Genomic DNA, 16,410 nt, shown 5'->3' with positions numbered 1-16,410 from the left:
AACGTCATTGATCTTTTGTTTGCATATTTATGACTCAGTGCTCTATTTCTTAGCATTAGTCATGCAATCAAAGAAAATCCTAATCCTCCAAATGAATCTTAGCACTGCACTTAGCAACTTTTCCAGACAACAGAGTTATTCCATTACAAGCTAACAAAACCTCGATCAACAGTTTAAGACTAGATTAATACAAATAGGCCAGGCCCAGTTATCTGGACTATGGTTTTGGCAAAAGTAAAGCATATCTGCGTAAAGCAACATGAATTGATTTATCATTACGGGAAAAACACAACCAGAACAAATGTGGTCTACTACTTTGAACACATTTTAATTATAAACCTTGAAATCAAATCATAGTTTCCTTGGGCTTACCTTGAGAACACAAAAACAAGCCGTCATTCAACAAGCCTTACATGACAGACGAGTAACCTGGCTGAATGAATTCAAACCTTGTCCGCGGTGTATAGGCTACGAACATAAGCCTCTTTATATATTTATTTAGTGTCATTTTTCTGCCACTGGCCCATAGCCATGATCTCATTTGCAGAAACGGGTAGACGGGGTCAGCGAGAGGGCCTAATCAGTTAAGCCCCGCTCTTTCCATACCACCGTGGCCGTCCTCTCCATGCAGTCGAATCGTCCAATCAGCTGTGACGCGGAAAAGTGAACAGACGCTCGGATAGGGTTGCTTTGCTGTAGCAGGCAACAAAGAAACAAACGCGACATCGGGGTAGTTCGCTGTACACGTTCGTGGTGCGGTGGTCTAGAAGGAGAGCTTTTGCTTGAAATAAATGACTACGTGTCTGAAATTACACAGTTGATGTTTAGATTGAGGATCTACCAGTTTTTACCCCAGAAACGACAGTTGCTTTGAAACAAGTTAACTTCCTGAAGGTGAGTGCTAGATGTTATGTTTGTACTGGTCTTGATTACGAACCGTTTTTGCAATAATCGCTTTAGTTCTGTTTCTATTCCTAGTGTGACAACTGTACCTAACTTATTATTATGTGTAAATATGACCATTTGCACTGCTTATGAATACGCTGGGCATTGCTTCTCTTCAGAAAGCCAAACCCAACTCGTGTTTGGCACAAGCTAATACGGCTAGCCCGCAAACACCGACGATGCACGGGCTGATGTCCCACGGCTTTTGTGTGAAGTGCAGTTCTATACTTTGTTGTCTTCTTTAGCCTTGCAAACATTAAGTAAACACGTACCAGTCACCTCGAGGTCATTGTATTTTGGATACTGAAACACAACATAAAAATGGCATATATTATTTGTCCTTTTTAACAGTAGTTATAGCACTATGACTAACCCTATGAGAACGGTATGAAATACGATTTGCGTTATTAAGTTGGCAATAGGTTTGGTAACTTCAGTAGCGAAAACATTTTCACTTACTTAACATTGTTGTTGTGACCTCTGGACTATATATTTTTGGCTAAGTGGTGACGGATATGTTGATCCTTCCACATGTTTTCATTGATTGGGAAATTTGGTGTTTTGCTGGTGAATTAAGGCCATTTTTCATTTGACCATTTACATGCTTCCATTGCCCCCTGGTTGTGTCCTATTGATGAGCGACATTTCTCATAAAAATGTTTCTGGGCTTTTCAGAGTTTTAAAATAGTAAAACTGCAAGTCATCAGGGATGCATGTCGGTTGTTCATCAGATGAGCCAACCATGAGGAAATAAGATTGCAAATTGTCCTCCTTTGATTTCTTCATTTGCCTCAGCTGCCCATGTCCGGCTCATCTCCATGTTTAGCGATAGATACGTCAATCATACGTCAATAAATAGGGCCGGCCGATGTGTACCGTGCCTGGGTCTGCCCCCCCCCCCCCCCCCCCCCCCCCCCCCCCCCCCCCCCCACATTTAAACTTGTTTCTCAACTCCAAAGATTAGTGCACCATATTATGAACGTCCCTTTAGCTTATCAGGGCTTCATCTCCCCCCCTTTCCCCCTTTCCCTCTCTTCTGGAGGGATTCACAGTCAGTTACAACCTAAGGAGGACTCTCTCCAGTTCACACAGTAGTCTGAACCTTTTATGTGTTCCATTTGCGGCTTTGCAACACTTTGCATGCAGAATGGATTCCACACTGACAAACCTGGGAATGGGTTGCAAGATGTCAGACTTCCATAAAGGAGGTGGCCTTGGATTGGACTCCCAATTTAGCTGCCTCTGAATTTTTGCCTTCACATCTTGGGATTTCTCACACCAATCTACAGCATTAAAACAACACAAGCAAGCAGGAGTGATGAAAACCCCTAAAGCTAGAGAAGCCACAACATCAAGAATCAGTCCATGCACTGTATCACCTGAGCAAAGTGAGCCATCTGGCCATTTGATACGTGGGTGAACTGAACTGATTGTGTGTAATTAGGCACTGTTTCCTCTCCAGCATTTCACGTAGTGTTTCAATCAGGCAAAGAGGGGTTGCCTTTTGTCAGGCAGACCTCCAGCGTGTGTGTGTCCCCCCCCCTACCCTCCCAGCAGCTGGGGCTCTTCCATTGTTGGCCCTCTGGGGGTGGGGGGGTTGTGTGACTGGAGGCTTCCTCTTCTTTTACTGTGGAGCTCTACAGCCATAAAGCGCAGCGCAGGGGCAGATACAGATACCCAGTCATGACCGGGAGTGGGCTCAGCTGCTGGCAGCCTGGGCTGGTCAGGACTGGCAGCAGCTGGCTGCTGGTAGAGTTTGGATGGTATGAGACCCACAGGGAGCTGGGCCCAGGTGCCCTATGGTGAGCCCCCATTTTAATTTGGCTGATTTGGCGTGGCCAGCGGGGTGGCGACTCATGATGGATGGCCCTTGTCCAAGAGGGAGGTGGGGATGCTGGGGACACCATGGAGATGGAAGGATCGGCCCAGCTAGCTACAGCTGGAGAAGAGGATTCTGAGAAGTGTTGACTCTGGTGCAGTACTGGCCTGAGTCTGGCCCTCGTCCGGGCCGTGTGTGTGATGGGCAGCATCTACCTGGGTGGCTGTGCACATCCCCCTGTCGACCCCGCTGAAGTGATCCATCATATGGTCTTCAGTGTCTCTCTCTCGCTCTCTTTCTCTCTCTCCCGCTCTCTCTCTCTCTCTCTCTCTCACTGCCTCACTTGTGTTTGTCGAGCTGGAAATGCCTCGCTTAATTGCCCCTCCTTTCGTCCCCTCATCTCTGGCTGTCACTGGGAAAATAAATCTGAGTTATGGGAGAACCCACAGCACTTAAACTGACAGATGGGATCCATCTACTGTCCGACTTGATGTTCCTTCTCTTTCAAAATCTGCCTTTTATATTGGCAGACCAGTCAAATGGGTGGGGAGAGTATTAGTCATATGGGGACTAGGGGTGGGTATCGCCAACCACCTCGCGATACGATACGCATCCCGATACAGGGGTCGCGATATGATATGTATCGCGATACATGCGATACGTACGTATACGATACGTATCCCGATATTTTAGGCTTATAACAAAAAAAAATTGCCTGTAACTCCTTGACAGTACATCATAACATATTTGTCACCTCATGTGGATTCTACAGAAACTCTGCTTTCAAATTATACCATCAACTGGATGATGGGCAAAGTATGCAGGCAGGCACATAAACCAAGTAGACGCTGTACAAAGAAAGAAAAAAAAAAAAAACGTGAAGTATCGATACTGACCCCTCCGTATCGATACACGCATCGTAAAGAGGCCCGCGACGATGTATCCCCGTATCGATATTTTGAACACACCCCTAGTGGGGACGAGGGAAGTCAACATGGCTGCTAGAGTTTGTCTATGTTGTCGTTGTTGTTTGTTAAACACTTTTGTTTCGGCTTACTTAATTCAGGGTGTACATATTTGCTCTGATGTGATGCAACCGAATGTTTGCAGGGAATGGGTTTCCTTTCATCTTTCCTCCCCTTTATTTCCAAATCCATGGGTATTTTTGGGTTGTTTTCGACTGCCTGGCAGGCAGGTTTTAGGCATTCTCTCTCTCCTCCTCCCTCTCTCTCTCTTTCTCTCTTTCTCTCTTTCTCTCTGTGTCTGTGATCAGTCCTCAAACGTGCTGTGCTGATCTGCTGTTGTCAGGCACAGTAGGGGAATGGCAGCTCAGCGAAAACACACACACACACACACACACAGACCATCCTACATCCCCCACCCCACCTTCCAAACAACTGTGTTCAGAAGTCTACTGTAACCTGAGGGAGCGGAAAGCAGATCTTCAGGCTTATAGAAGTGTCCCCATTACTTATTTGTCCACTGTTCACACTCTGGCCTCCGTCCAGGGCTTACCAATGTTTAAGCTAGTGGGTGTTTAAGGAACGACTGGCCACTTCATGAAGGACGTGGGCCAATATGATCGGATCGCTAAGATCAGTGAGGGGGGGTGTGTGTGTGTGTGTGTGTGTGTGTGTGTTGTTATGATGTTGTTGGTAATATCACACCAACAGCCATGTGGAATTGTTTTGGGGAAATAGCAACGTTTCAATGTTTTTTTTGAGAGAATGCAAACACAACAACCAGTGTAGTGTTTGACCATGGTAAAAGTAACATTATTCAGAACGGGCGCCAACCTTGTCTTTCCTGATTAGACACTACTGTGTAATGAGTCATTCTGGCCCCTGCTGCAGTGGTACTTACCCAAAAGCAACATGAAATTATATCAATAGCCTACACCGAGGATTGTGTCTCAATTCGGCTTTAATCCCTCGGGCTCTACCCTGGCCAGAGCTGGATCAAGCTCTCTTGTGCGTTATTTATTATTAATATTATTCTTTATTCCTAGCCATGACTCTGCCATAGCTAAAGACTTCCCAGTAGTTTAGTGCACCAGGCAAGCATGTTGTCGGTGAAATCGATGAGGGAGCGCGAGGGGAGATACACAGAACCCCGCGCGTGAGTAATGGTGCGACACGAGTCATTTTCTTTAGTTCCGCCGGCTGCTAGTGTTTCTAAATGAAGCCCGGCACGCTGCTCCATTAGTATGTTCACTTTTGTATTTGCATTTAAATGACATGAGCTCCTCATTTTTATTTCTCTCTTGGGGGCCTTTTTTTCTTTTCTTTTCAGCCCACATCGCTCACTGTCTGTCTTTCACCGCCCTTTGCCTTTCTCCCCCCGCCCTTTTTTTTTCTTCTTCTTCTTCTTTTTTTCCTATTTTTGCTTTATTCCTTTTTTTCTACCTTTTCAGAAGCATCGAACCGGTCTATAGGGCATGCCTTCTGGTGTGTCTCTGTGCCTGTTCTTGAGGCGATAGCGTGATGGCTCTGTGTTGGCAACGAGTGTCTCTGTGAATGTGGAGGCCTTCAAAACTGACCTGAGACCAGACTCTAAGGAGGATTGATGGATGGACTGATGGTGCTGTGATGTCAGGGGAGCATGGTTGCATGTTAGATGAAGTTCAAGGTGTGTCAAGTACACACTGTAGTGCGTTGGGATGCTTCAAGTGCTGTTTGAGAATGAGTGTTGACTGTTGACACACAGATCCATGAGTGTTTCAAGGCCAATCAGATCTTCCAGGCGGAGGAATTACAGCCTCCCATGTGTGACGGATGTGTGGCACCTGAAGCCCATAAAACACTTTTGACCACATACTTGTAACCTTTATACTCAATCATTATGTAAGGGGTGTTTTTCTTAGTAATGACTGAGTTTATTGTAAATAGCATAGAAAAGCTGCAGAAGACTTGCAATAATATTTGTTGTGGATTTGAAAGTGATGGAGATAATTCTCAGAAAGATACCATAACCAGAGAAGTGTGGTCCAGTAGAGTCCATTAGAATAACCTTACTTGGGGTCACGACCCTGAATGGGCAGTGAGGGGAAGAATTACGCTTGTCCGTTTCAAGCTCTCAGACATGTGACATTGATATTTGATATATGAGTGTGTGGGTCCTCGTGTGTGTGTGTGTGTGTCTGTGTGTACATATGCACATTGTTATATGCTGGTATTCCTACATAGAGTGTGCTGTGGGATCTGGATTCTGCCATGGGGATCTCACCCCAGCAACCCACACAGGAAGCTGCTGTGTTTAGAGGGAGGAGCTGCATGAATGATTGATGCCACCAGTGACTGGAGAATAAGACTTGTGTGCCAGACCCTGGCCAGTTCCGTACCCACACACACACAGCCTTTTTCTGCTCCATCTTTCCCATTCCAAAACATCGACCACACACAGCCCTCTGCTCTGTATGAACTCTCCGCCTGGTAGAATCCAATTTGTCCAAACACGTATAATTACATGCTGTAGCTCATTGCTTTTTTTATGTATTTAACTTCAATGTGAGCGCGCACGTAATCAGGTTTGTGGTCTGTTGAGTTTTCATTTGTGGGTTGGCTTAGTATCGATCTCCAGCGTCTGCCGCCGCTCTCTCTTTAAGTGGTTATGGGATTGCTTCGTCACTGTGGAGTCTTGTCGAAAAGCCGGTAAAAAGCCATGTGCCATCTGCACGGGTACTTGAGCTCCAGACGAACAGGTGTGTGTCTGTCTGTGCTCTCCCTCCCTCTAGCTCACACACAAACTCACCTACGCTGAGCCAAGGGGAAGGTAAACTTGGAAAATAGCGAGCTCTGGAGCCACGGCTTCCCATCGGTCGGCGAATGGAAGAGTTGGTGCACCCGGCCTGCCTAGATGTGCTCCGAGACCGGCAGTAGAAATGAGAAGGATTGGCATCTTTCTTTTGCTCTCTCTCTCTCACTCTCCCAATCTCTTAAAAGGAAAAGGTGGAATTAGAGAAATTGGAGAGGGAGAAAAAGAGAAGCAAAGTTTAAAAGGGCGGGATAACTTGATCAATCTTTCTCAGTCTCTCTCTCTGTGTATTTTTTTTTGCACACTTGCAGTAAACAACTGTCTGTCTCGGTGTCAGTTTCTTAATGGTGCTGGTGTAGTAACTCTACCCTCATGCACGTCATAGACAGACACACACACACACACAGGACATTCATTCAGTAATCTGACGACACAAAGTGACCTGGCTCAGCAGTGTGTGTGTGTGTGTCTGTGTGTGTGTGTGTGTGTCAGTGAAATGAGACCTAACAGAGGCAGCCTGTAGGTTGGTGTGTGGGGGGCAGGGGAAAGCCACCATATAGCCATGATATACCTTTAAGAGTTGGCCCTCTTTAAAGCCTCTGCCAGCGGAGCCAGGATAAGCACCGGCTCACCCAGGTCACGGATCTAGAGACAACATTAAGCTGATAAGAAGTGGAGTGTATTGCACCGTAACAAAAGCACACACACAAACACACCATATGTGTGCGACTTACTTTTTTTCCTCTTGTTTTATTCATTGATTCAGTTTTTGCTCTTCTTTTTGGAGGAGGGGTGGCGGAGAAGAGTGGAAACTAGGTCAGACCCCACTGTGTCTGCCGCTGTGCACGCGTGGCAGGGGGGTGATCAGGAGAGCTGGGTTAGGCAGTTAGTGTACTCCCACGGACACGGTGTGCATGGCGCACATTTAGTTTATCAGCGCAGTCCGCGCAGCATCAACATGGTTTGTCCACTTGAACTTGTGCCTGCCAACTGCACATTTGCTTGCAAGTTTTAAAGCACTTGCTCAGGGTCATGAGAAAACAAAAAATTGCGATTTTTTTTTAAATTTTTTATTTTATTTTCATTTAGCAGACACTTTTATCCAAAGCAACTCACAGTTCAGATGCACATTTTATTGGTGTCTTTGATCCCTGGGGATAAAACTACTTAAGACCCGTTTATATTTCGAGAGTTTCGTTTATCTCCTGCTTCAGCAGCAACAGGATTTTAAGGTAGGTAGCGATTGAGATTTGGAGAGAGGAGTAAATAGTTATGAAGTGGCAGAGAAAACTGTACACCTATAAAAGTTTAAAGGTTTTGTTGTAGATTTACACAACATAGAGATAGTATTCAAACAGTGAGTAGCCTTATTGAGTGATTGAGCCTGTGCTCTGAGAGATGTGGCCGGAAGAGCAAAACTAGTATACTTTGGAGACAAAAATGCTGAAGCATACCTGTGCCCTTAGTGTGTGTGTGTGTGTGTGTGTGTGGCAGAGGGAGAGATCAGGAGAGCTGGGTAAGGGTGGAGGTTGACTCAGCGTGGCACCGAGCAGGTTGTGGCTGAAGGCTTAGGATCACTCCGATCCGTGCTAATCCAGTCTGAACCAGCTCTGTTTCAGCCATGATGCTACTATGTGGGGACTATAGGAATACACCTGTGAGTGGGTGAGTGAAGGGTTGTGTGGAAACATTAGCTTCCACACCTCTGTGTTTGTGAACCTGACTGTAAGTGGAGAGATATGGCTACTGCTGTTGTTGTTTGAAGGCCATCTTGGGTTTGAACAGTAATATTTTTTTTTCATGTTAATGCTGAGCCCAGATGACTCAAACGGGTCCGGCCTTGAAGTGGGCCGCTTCCGGTCCACACCTGGCTAGCATGTGGGCCAGCTTGAGGCTCTATACTCTCCTATTTCTGTGTGGTCTGCAAGAGTGCCGATGTGTACTTTGCTTTCATGTGGAAAGACAGCATACTGGGAAACAGGAGTTTGGTTTGCTAGCCACAAGTCCCTCTCTGAAAGGTCAGCTGAAATTCTTGGTTTGAAGAAAAAAGGTAAGCTGACAAGCTGAAAAACACACACACACACACACACACACACACACAGAGAGAGGACTCATTGAATCATTCATTTGCCCAAAAGTGATTGGGCTGTTGGGTTGATTTCACTATCAGGTGAGCCCAGATAAAATGGGGCCGTCTGATTGGTGGCCGGTGACCGTCATTGTGTGTTTTCAGGGGTCAGTGTTTCAAAACGGTTTTGCTTATGGAACTTCCAAAAACATGCATCTGCTTTGATTGGTTGAAAACGAGGCACAGTCTCTCTTTTCCATCCATCTTGCAGATCTGCTGGGTGACTTGCAACCCCTAGACTAGAGGCATTTACATATTTAAATGTTTGGATGCTAGGAAATGTCATCTGTGGGGTAGCTAGTCTTGCATTAAATGGTCTCATTTCTGAATTTAAGGTGAGTCTTTGCACTGCGTGTGTGTGTTCTTCAGTCTATTGATACAGTCCTGCTGGGTATGATGATGACAGCAGTGGACATTGTTAGCATGGTTAGCTTGTTACTTTCACTCTCTCACACACATATATATATATATATACACACACACACACACACACACCTGTAGCACAGACGCCGTATTTATTTGAACAGATGGCTGTGTGGAAGGCAGGAGAGTGCTCACCTTACAGCCCCACCTCATGTGTCTCTGACTAATTGAAGGAGTTGCTATTGATTTCAGCCAGGGTCACCTTAACCAGATATCTCCTCCAGGCAAACAGAGCGAGCGAGAGCGAGGGCGAGGGTAAGAAAGAGGACAGACAAAAAGAGAGGAAAGTTAGAGTGTCTCGTATAATTGCCCTCTGGTAATAGAAAAGGTTTCAGTTCTTCTCTGATGGAGGGATGTAGACAGGAATGACAGGAGAAATGGTTTAGCTTTTGTGACTGATGGCTATGGAAAGACCCATTTTTCTCTCACTCATCCAGACAGGCAGTGATGGTGTCGTCGATGGTGACGGTGGTGAGCTGTCGTGGCGACAGAGCTTCCTGTAGGGCTGAGAGCTGAGACTGAGGCTGAGAGTGTGTGACAGGTCCCCGACACCCAGACAACTCAGAGGGCACAGAGTGCAAAGAAAGGAGACCTGTGTGTGTTTGTGTCACAGTGTGTGTGTGTGTGTGTGTGTGTGTGTGTGTGTGTGTGTGTGTGTGTGTGTGTGTGTGTGTGTGTGTGTGTGTGTGTGTGTGTGTGTGTGTGTGTGAGAGACACCCTTGCCTCAAACTAAAACTGCTGACTCAGAGTTCATGGCCACTCTTTTCCAGTGGGACCAAAGAAACACAACTAAACGGTCAGTTCTCAGCCACAGAAGTGACTCTTGCTCCTCTCCCACCCAGCCCTGGCTCTCCTGTATGAGATGTATTCTGGCTGTCAAATGCTCATAGAGCTGTCTGGCCAGCAGGAATTTCTCCTTGACCTGTTGGTAGGGCTTGTCACTCGTCACCTGCTGTCCCTGGGTCCACTGCTCACCTAAGGCAGGGACAGAGGATGGACTGGGAGAGCCAGAAGAGAAGACCTCCAGCGCTACCCCACAGCCCCCTGGGAAATTCAGCACTCAACTGACAGCCAAGCCCTGCCGCTGGGGGTGGAGGGTGTGTGAAGGGGGGGTGGCGACGGGGGCTTGTTGGGCCTTGAGGTGTCTAGAGTCAACTCATTATAGCGTTCTTCATGTGGCCCACTTTCCATGTGCTCGTCTTTCTCTTGCTCCCGCTCTTTCACTCCTTTCTTTCTCTCACTCTCTCTCTCTCTCTCTCTCTCTCTCTCTCCCTCATTCCTTTTCTCCTCCCCCTCCTCAGCACGTGATGAAAGACGCTCTCCCTGTGCATCATATTCTATCTATGCCATCACTCCCTGTTGTCATGGAAACCCAGTGAATTCTCCTACAGGGGTTCCAAGGGCGCAATGGAAGCCAAGCCTCTGCTTCCTGCTTTTCCTGCTTTTTTTAGTTATGGATTTGCCCTAAGCGCTATTTATATGATGGTGAAGCAGCATTGGTATTTTCTGTAGGTTGGCTCGGGTGATTTTGATGCTTAATACCATGGATCATATCTGAGGGTGATCTGGATGTCTGATACCATGGATCATATCTGAGGGTGATCTGGATGCCTGATACCATGGATCATATCTGAGGGTGATCTGGATGCCTGATACCATGCATCATATCTGAGGGTGATTTGTTAAAGATCTTAATCGGGTATAATGGTAGCGCTTCAGAACTAATTACAGAACTTTGAAAGAACGTTTGAATAGCAGCATGTGTGCTTGGACAAGGATATTTAGATGTCTTTAGTGGACCAGACGCTCTTGGTTCTCCCTCTAGCCACTGTTGATAGACCAGATAAAGGATTGTGCTCTAGCATCCTGTAGCGATACTTTAGCTTTAGGCTTGGCTGCATTGACTGGGCTCTGTATGGATTTCTGCCGTAGGCAACCATTGTTCTATAGCTTTGAACATTCTGAGAACTCTGTGGTTTATGTCTGTCCTGACCCTAACAGATGTGCTCCTCAAAACTAGCCCAAAGAGTTGTTATTTTTCCCTTTTGATTTGTTGATGAAAATTGATGTATCTGTGATTTTTATAAGTAAAGGAATAGAGTTGGTTGGGGTTATGGTAGCCAAAGTTCAATTTTTTTTTTTTCCAGAGACATTAGGATCTGCAGAGAGCTTGAAATACCCGGGCTTTTCACTAAAGTCATCGTGAGTAATTGAAGCATACCGCTGAGATAGAATGTTGGGTTGGTGTGTGTTTGTGTGTGTGTGTGTGTGTGTGTGCCCCCCCTGCCTGAGCTGAAGAGTGTTTGAGTGATTGAGTGTACGACCTCATCCACCTCTGGTGTGTGTGTGTGAAGCTGCTTGTTGACTCTTGGCATTCCTGAGCTCAGGAGAGGAGATGGGAAAAATCAGGCCAGCCGGCTCGCCAGCAGCACACACACTCACTCTTCTCTCTGTCAGTCTTCCTTTCTGTAGCCATCTCCTCCTCTCTCTCTCTTTGCCTCTATTTCTCTCTCTCTCTCTCTCTCTCTCTCTCTCTCTGTCTCTCTCTTTGCCTCTATTTCTATGTCAGGCTGTCTATTTCCTGTCTAGATGTGAGCACAGCACGCCCCCACACAGGCCCTCAGATAGGGTGACACAGTGATCCTGCTCGGGCCGGGCCACATGACTCTATTTCACCTGTCTGTGTGTTGTCTTTGGAAGGCTTCACTAGCTCCTCGCTGTAATGAATGCTTTGGTGCACATTTTGCTGATTGATCATTCCGATTGATCATTTCTATAAGCGTAATAGTCAGCCATTGTGGATGCTGGAACATTACCACCACAATCACAACCTGTTTTCCCTCTGAAGCCCGGCCATATATTTTCACACCAGTGGCAACTGGCGCTAAATATCCATACACAGACTCCCCCTGGCATCAATTAGCCGACTCTTTCCTGTGCGCTAATCAATTTAAGTCATGATAACCGCATTTGATCTTCTCTTTTGTTTCCGTCTTTCTTCCTGTGCTTCTCCTCCTCTCTTCCGCTAGCGTTTCATCTCTGGGCTAATGGGAATGCTCATCTGCCAGGGACTGTCTGAAGAGCAGAAGGTGATGGGGCCATGTCCGGGGCAAGATTCCCTCGGTCTCATCATGTCCCTTCATGTCCCTTCCTTTTCCTTCACCATCCTTCCATTGCTCTCACTGTCCATCCCTCCTTCTCTGCTGTTCTTCCTTCACTCTCTCCCTGGACTGGCTCCGCCGTGGAGCCAGAGGGCTAACGCTGGTTGCTGAAGCGTGCCAGATGACATCCTTTTCAGTGTTTTTCAGTGTTTTTCATTCGTTCTGCTTTGTTTGCTACTTCACACCCTTGACGTTGTGAAGTGTGTGTGTGTGTGTGTGTGTGTGTGTGTGTGTCTGTGTGTGTGTATGGTCTGTGGTGGACCAGCACGTAAAGAGTAATAGCACTTTAGGCGACGCAAGTTCACACTGCATGTATACAAAAGAGGCAGTCAGACAGGGCTTCTAAACCTGCAGCAAACCTCACATGTGCATATCACTCTGTGTTTGTATGTGTGTGTCTGCTTGCCTGTGTGTGTGTGTGTGTGTGTGTGTGTGTGTGTGCGCTCAAAGCAAACCATCATATCCATGCAGTATCAGACTAATCAGAACACAGGGCATGTGTCTTCATGCTTCTTCTGACCACTTCTCCTCATCCCCTCTAGTGCTGTAGTCCTCTCCCCCCTAAGCGCTTCTGAGTGATCTGCAGTGCTTAGATCCGTGTGGCTTATCGGCAGCCTTAAATGGCTCCTCCTCAGCGTTAATGCTCTCCACAGGGGTGTGGGCCTGTCATTCACACCCAGCAGGTGGCTGAAGGTTGGTCTGAGAGAGATGGAGAGCGAGGCGGGGCATGCTGGACTCCACCCATTGATCCTTGACCCAGATGAGCATGCTGGGATAGGCCACAGCTGGCAGTTGACCAGGGCAGAGCTAGTCTGTAAAATGGTGTGTGTGTTTGTGTGTGTGTGTGTGTGTGTGTTTGTGACCTGAGGAGTGCTTGCTGATGCTTTTTGATTACTGGAGAGCTGGAAAGTGTCCATTAATAATTCAACAGGCACCATGCAGGTCTGGCAGTGATCACACACTTACACAAACAGACACAACCACGACACACACACACACACACACACACACACACACACACACACACACGTAGGCTATACAAACACATTGCGTATTGCAAATGCACACAGGCACTAACGTACACCTCCATTAACATATTAACATAATATCAATGTATTTATGGGGCAAAGTTCATAATTGTTGCAGACACACACACACACACACACACACACACACACACACACACACACACACACACAAACAGGGTGCACTGCAGTGGAGGTAAGCAGACCTCGGGTCAGTCACCACATCTTGCTGGCCAGGCAGGTAACAGGAGCAAGACAGCCTCTGAATATTTCATCAAGAGAAACTGGCCCTGGCCACCCATCCCTCCCTCCGGCCATCTATCTATCCATCTACTCGTCTATCCGTCCGTATCTATCTCTCTATCACTCTCAATTCAGTTCAAGTCTGCGTTATTGACATTGTATGGATGGAAGAGTAGAACATGAATAAAAGGAAAGAGTCTACTTCTTCTCCTAATAAATAAATATCGCTTTTTCTTGCTGTCTTTTTGGGTAAAAGTTGAAGTTGAAGAGTGAATGGAATAATGGCAGAAGTAAAGACAATATAAGTAATAATAGTAAGTCATTGAAGTTAGCCTTGCAGTGAAGAGCTAGCTAGTTAGCATCTGATCTGTGGAGAAACTGTTTGTATGCCGGATGCTGGATACCTCACACACATGTAATGGGGGGGCAGTTAGGCAGGCGCTGACGTGTGGAGAGAGGGAGAGAGTGATTTATTTCTGCAGGAACGGTTGTTGAGTGACGTGGGGTGAGAGTGGCCATTGTGGACTGAAGTGTGTCAGGCCGTGCCAGAGCACTGGGGGGCGGCCGTGTTTGTATGCGTGTGTGTGTGCGTGTGTGTGTGTGTGTGTGTGTGTGTGTGTCTGTGTGTGTTTGTGTGTACGTGGTGGGGGGGCGGGTCTGCCTTGAGGGGTGACCTCACGGCGGGGAGCTTTTGGAAGGGGGGTGGGGGTCATAAGTGGAACGGCAGCTGCAGGGAGGGCAGGACCTCAGGGGTCGGGAAGGGGCTGGGGGTAGTATGCGTAGACATATATATAACCCTAACCCTATGTCTTTGGTAGTATGGGGGGTGGGGGGTGGGGTGGTTAAGGGGGTAGGGTGAAAAGTGATGAGCAACAGTCACCCCCCAGCGCTGGCCTGACCTCTAGCAGACACAGCCAGACGGCCCTCCAGAGGGATGGGCCGAGGCAAAATAAACATAAAAAAAAAAAAATAAAAAAAAGTGGCACGGTGGCTCAGGTGCTTGCACTTCCGCCTCACAGCAAGAAGGTCATGGGTTCGATTCCCACATGGGGCGCTGTTGGCTCTGGGGGGCAGGTCCTCCCCAGACCTTCAGTGCTCAGGTGGGCTATCTCCTGGGCCTTTCTGTGTGGAGTTTGCATGTTCTCCCCGTGTTCACAAGGGTTTCCTCCGTATAGAACCCAAACACAAAAACATGCGAAAGATCGATCTCCTCCGTCCCTGACCAGGATTGGACTGAACACTTGGCCTGGTCCCCGGGCGCCGTAAAAAAAAAGGCTGCCCACTGCTCCTGGAGCCCCTTGTGGATGGACAAGGACTTCAGGATGGGTTAAAAAAGCAGAAGGACAATTTCACCGGCGACCTCATCAGCATGCGTGTGTGTGTCCTGTGTCGCCGCCAAAATGCATGTGTGTGGTGTTGTGGGTCCTGCTGTGTGACAATAAAACTGACTTTGACTTTGACTTTGATACACACACGCACACACACACACACACACACACGCAGTGCTTCTTGTAATAGTAATATTCCATGTGGAGGTTAATGTTTTTTGCAGACTTGTGATTGTAGGTGTAGACTAAGCTCATGTTTGTGTGCTGGTTGGGCACTTCCAGCTTCTCTCTTAAGCGGTCGGTATGCTTGACAGATTGGTCAATGCATGTGCCAACAACAGTGACGTCATCACAGTGCCAAAACCTTTAATGCTCGTGCATTGTACATTCCACGTTCAACACTGGAATGTAGGCTACAATGGGTCGAATTAGAGCACAGTGACATGTACATGAAGGTTATCTCTGTCTGCAAGTATTCATTTGTGGATTAACCACTGGAAGCAGCAAAACGAAGAGGTAACGTGCCAAACAGAGCACAGTGAAATAGCTTAGGCTGTATGACATGACGTTTAAACTGGATCACCTGTATTCTTGTCTGGCTTTGCTGTGGTATGGAGCAGACAGGCCCCGTCCGTTTCAGACGGAGACCACTGCTAGCTGCATACTCTGCTCCCTGAAACGATGAATCTTGTTTTTTTTTTCTTCTTCCCCTGGCCTTGTTCTGCCATCTCTTTGGCACCATTGATTGGAGCACCGAAAGGATAAATCGAAGAAGTGTGTGTCCGTGGGGGTTGTATGTGTGTGTCTGTGCAAGAACGTGCGCATTTCTGTATGCATGTTAGACTGTGAGGTAGGTGTGAATGTGTGTCTGTGATCGTTTGTGTGGGCATTATTTTGTGTGTGTGTGTGTGTGTGTGTGTGTGTGTGTGTGTGTGTGTGTGTGAGTGTGCTGCTTTCCTGCATTGATTGGAAGCACTAAAAGGATTAATACAAGCGCTGTTATACTCTGCCTGATCAGCCATGCTATCGACTGCCAGCACAGCCACTCATTATATACCTGTTCCCGGCTGATGTTAAGATTGTGTGTGTGTTTGTGTGTGTGTGTGTGTGTGTGTGTGTGTGTGTGTGTGTGTGTGTGTGTGTGTGTGTGAGAACAGAAGGATAGACAAGCCTCATTCGTGTGTGTCAGAGAGCGGCAAGGATCGAGAGCTAGCTCATTGCCTGCCAGCTTAATTGCGTGTGTGCGCTCAGGTTGCGTGATGATTGGCTGATTCCCTGTTGCTGCCCCCATTGTGACGTTTTTTTGACCATGTTTCTACCTGCTGTTCATCAAATCTGCCCTCAGGTCTGTGTGTGTGTGTGTGTGTGTGTGTTTGTGTGCGTGCTTGTGTGTGTGTTTCGTGGGTTCGCTGCCAGTGAGCTCTCAGGCTTTATTGTGTGTTGATCCCCTTGGCCTCCTGTTTGTGTGTGTGTGTGTGTGTGTGTGTGTGTGTGTGTGTGTTTGTGTGGTGCCAAAGCCTGTCTCCATCACCTGCTGTCAGCTTTTGTACATCTCTGCTCCTTTGGCTCAGCACGGCCCATCTCC

At 47.2% G+C, this 16,410-nt stretch overlaps 1 protein-coding gene across 1 annotated transcript in view; it reads left to right on the top strand.

Annotated features, from left to right (window-relative positions):
- Nucleotides 1–762: 762 nt before the first annotated feature.
- The window catches only part of spsb4a (splA/ryanodine receptor domain and SOCS box containing 4a), a 65,982-nt gene continuing 50,334 nt past the window's right edge, over nt 763–16,410 (top strand). Inside the window, exon 1 of the mRNA XM_080838034.1 lies at nt 763–894. The gene's annotated coding sequence lies outside the window, so the exon portion shown is untranslated. The remainder of the gene's footprint in view (nt 895–16,410) is intronic.

Source organism: Sprattus sprattus, assembly GCF_963457725.1.
Source record: "Sprattus sprattus genome assembly, chromosome: 4".
Classification (NCBI taxonomy): Eukaryota; Metazoa; Chordata; class Actinopteri; order Clupeiformes; family Clupeidae; genus Sprattus; species Sprattus sprattus.
This window is presented reverse-complemented; position numbering and strand designations above follow the sequence as displayed.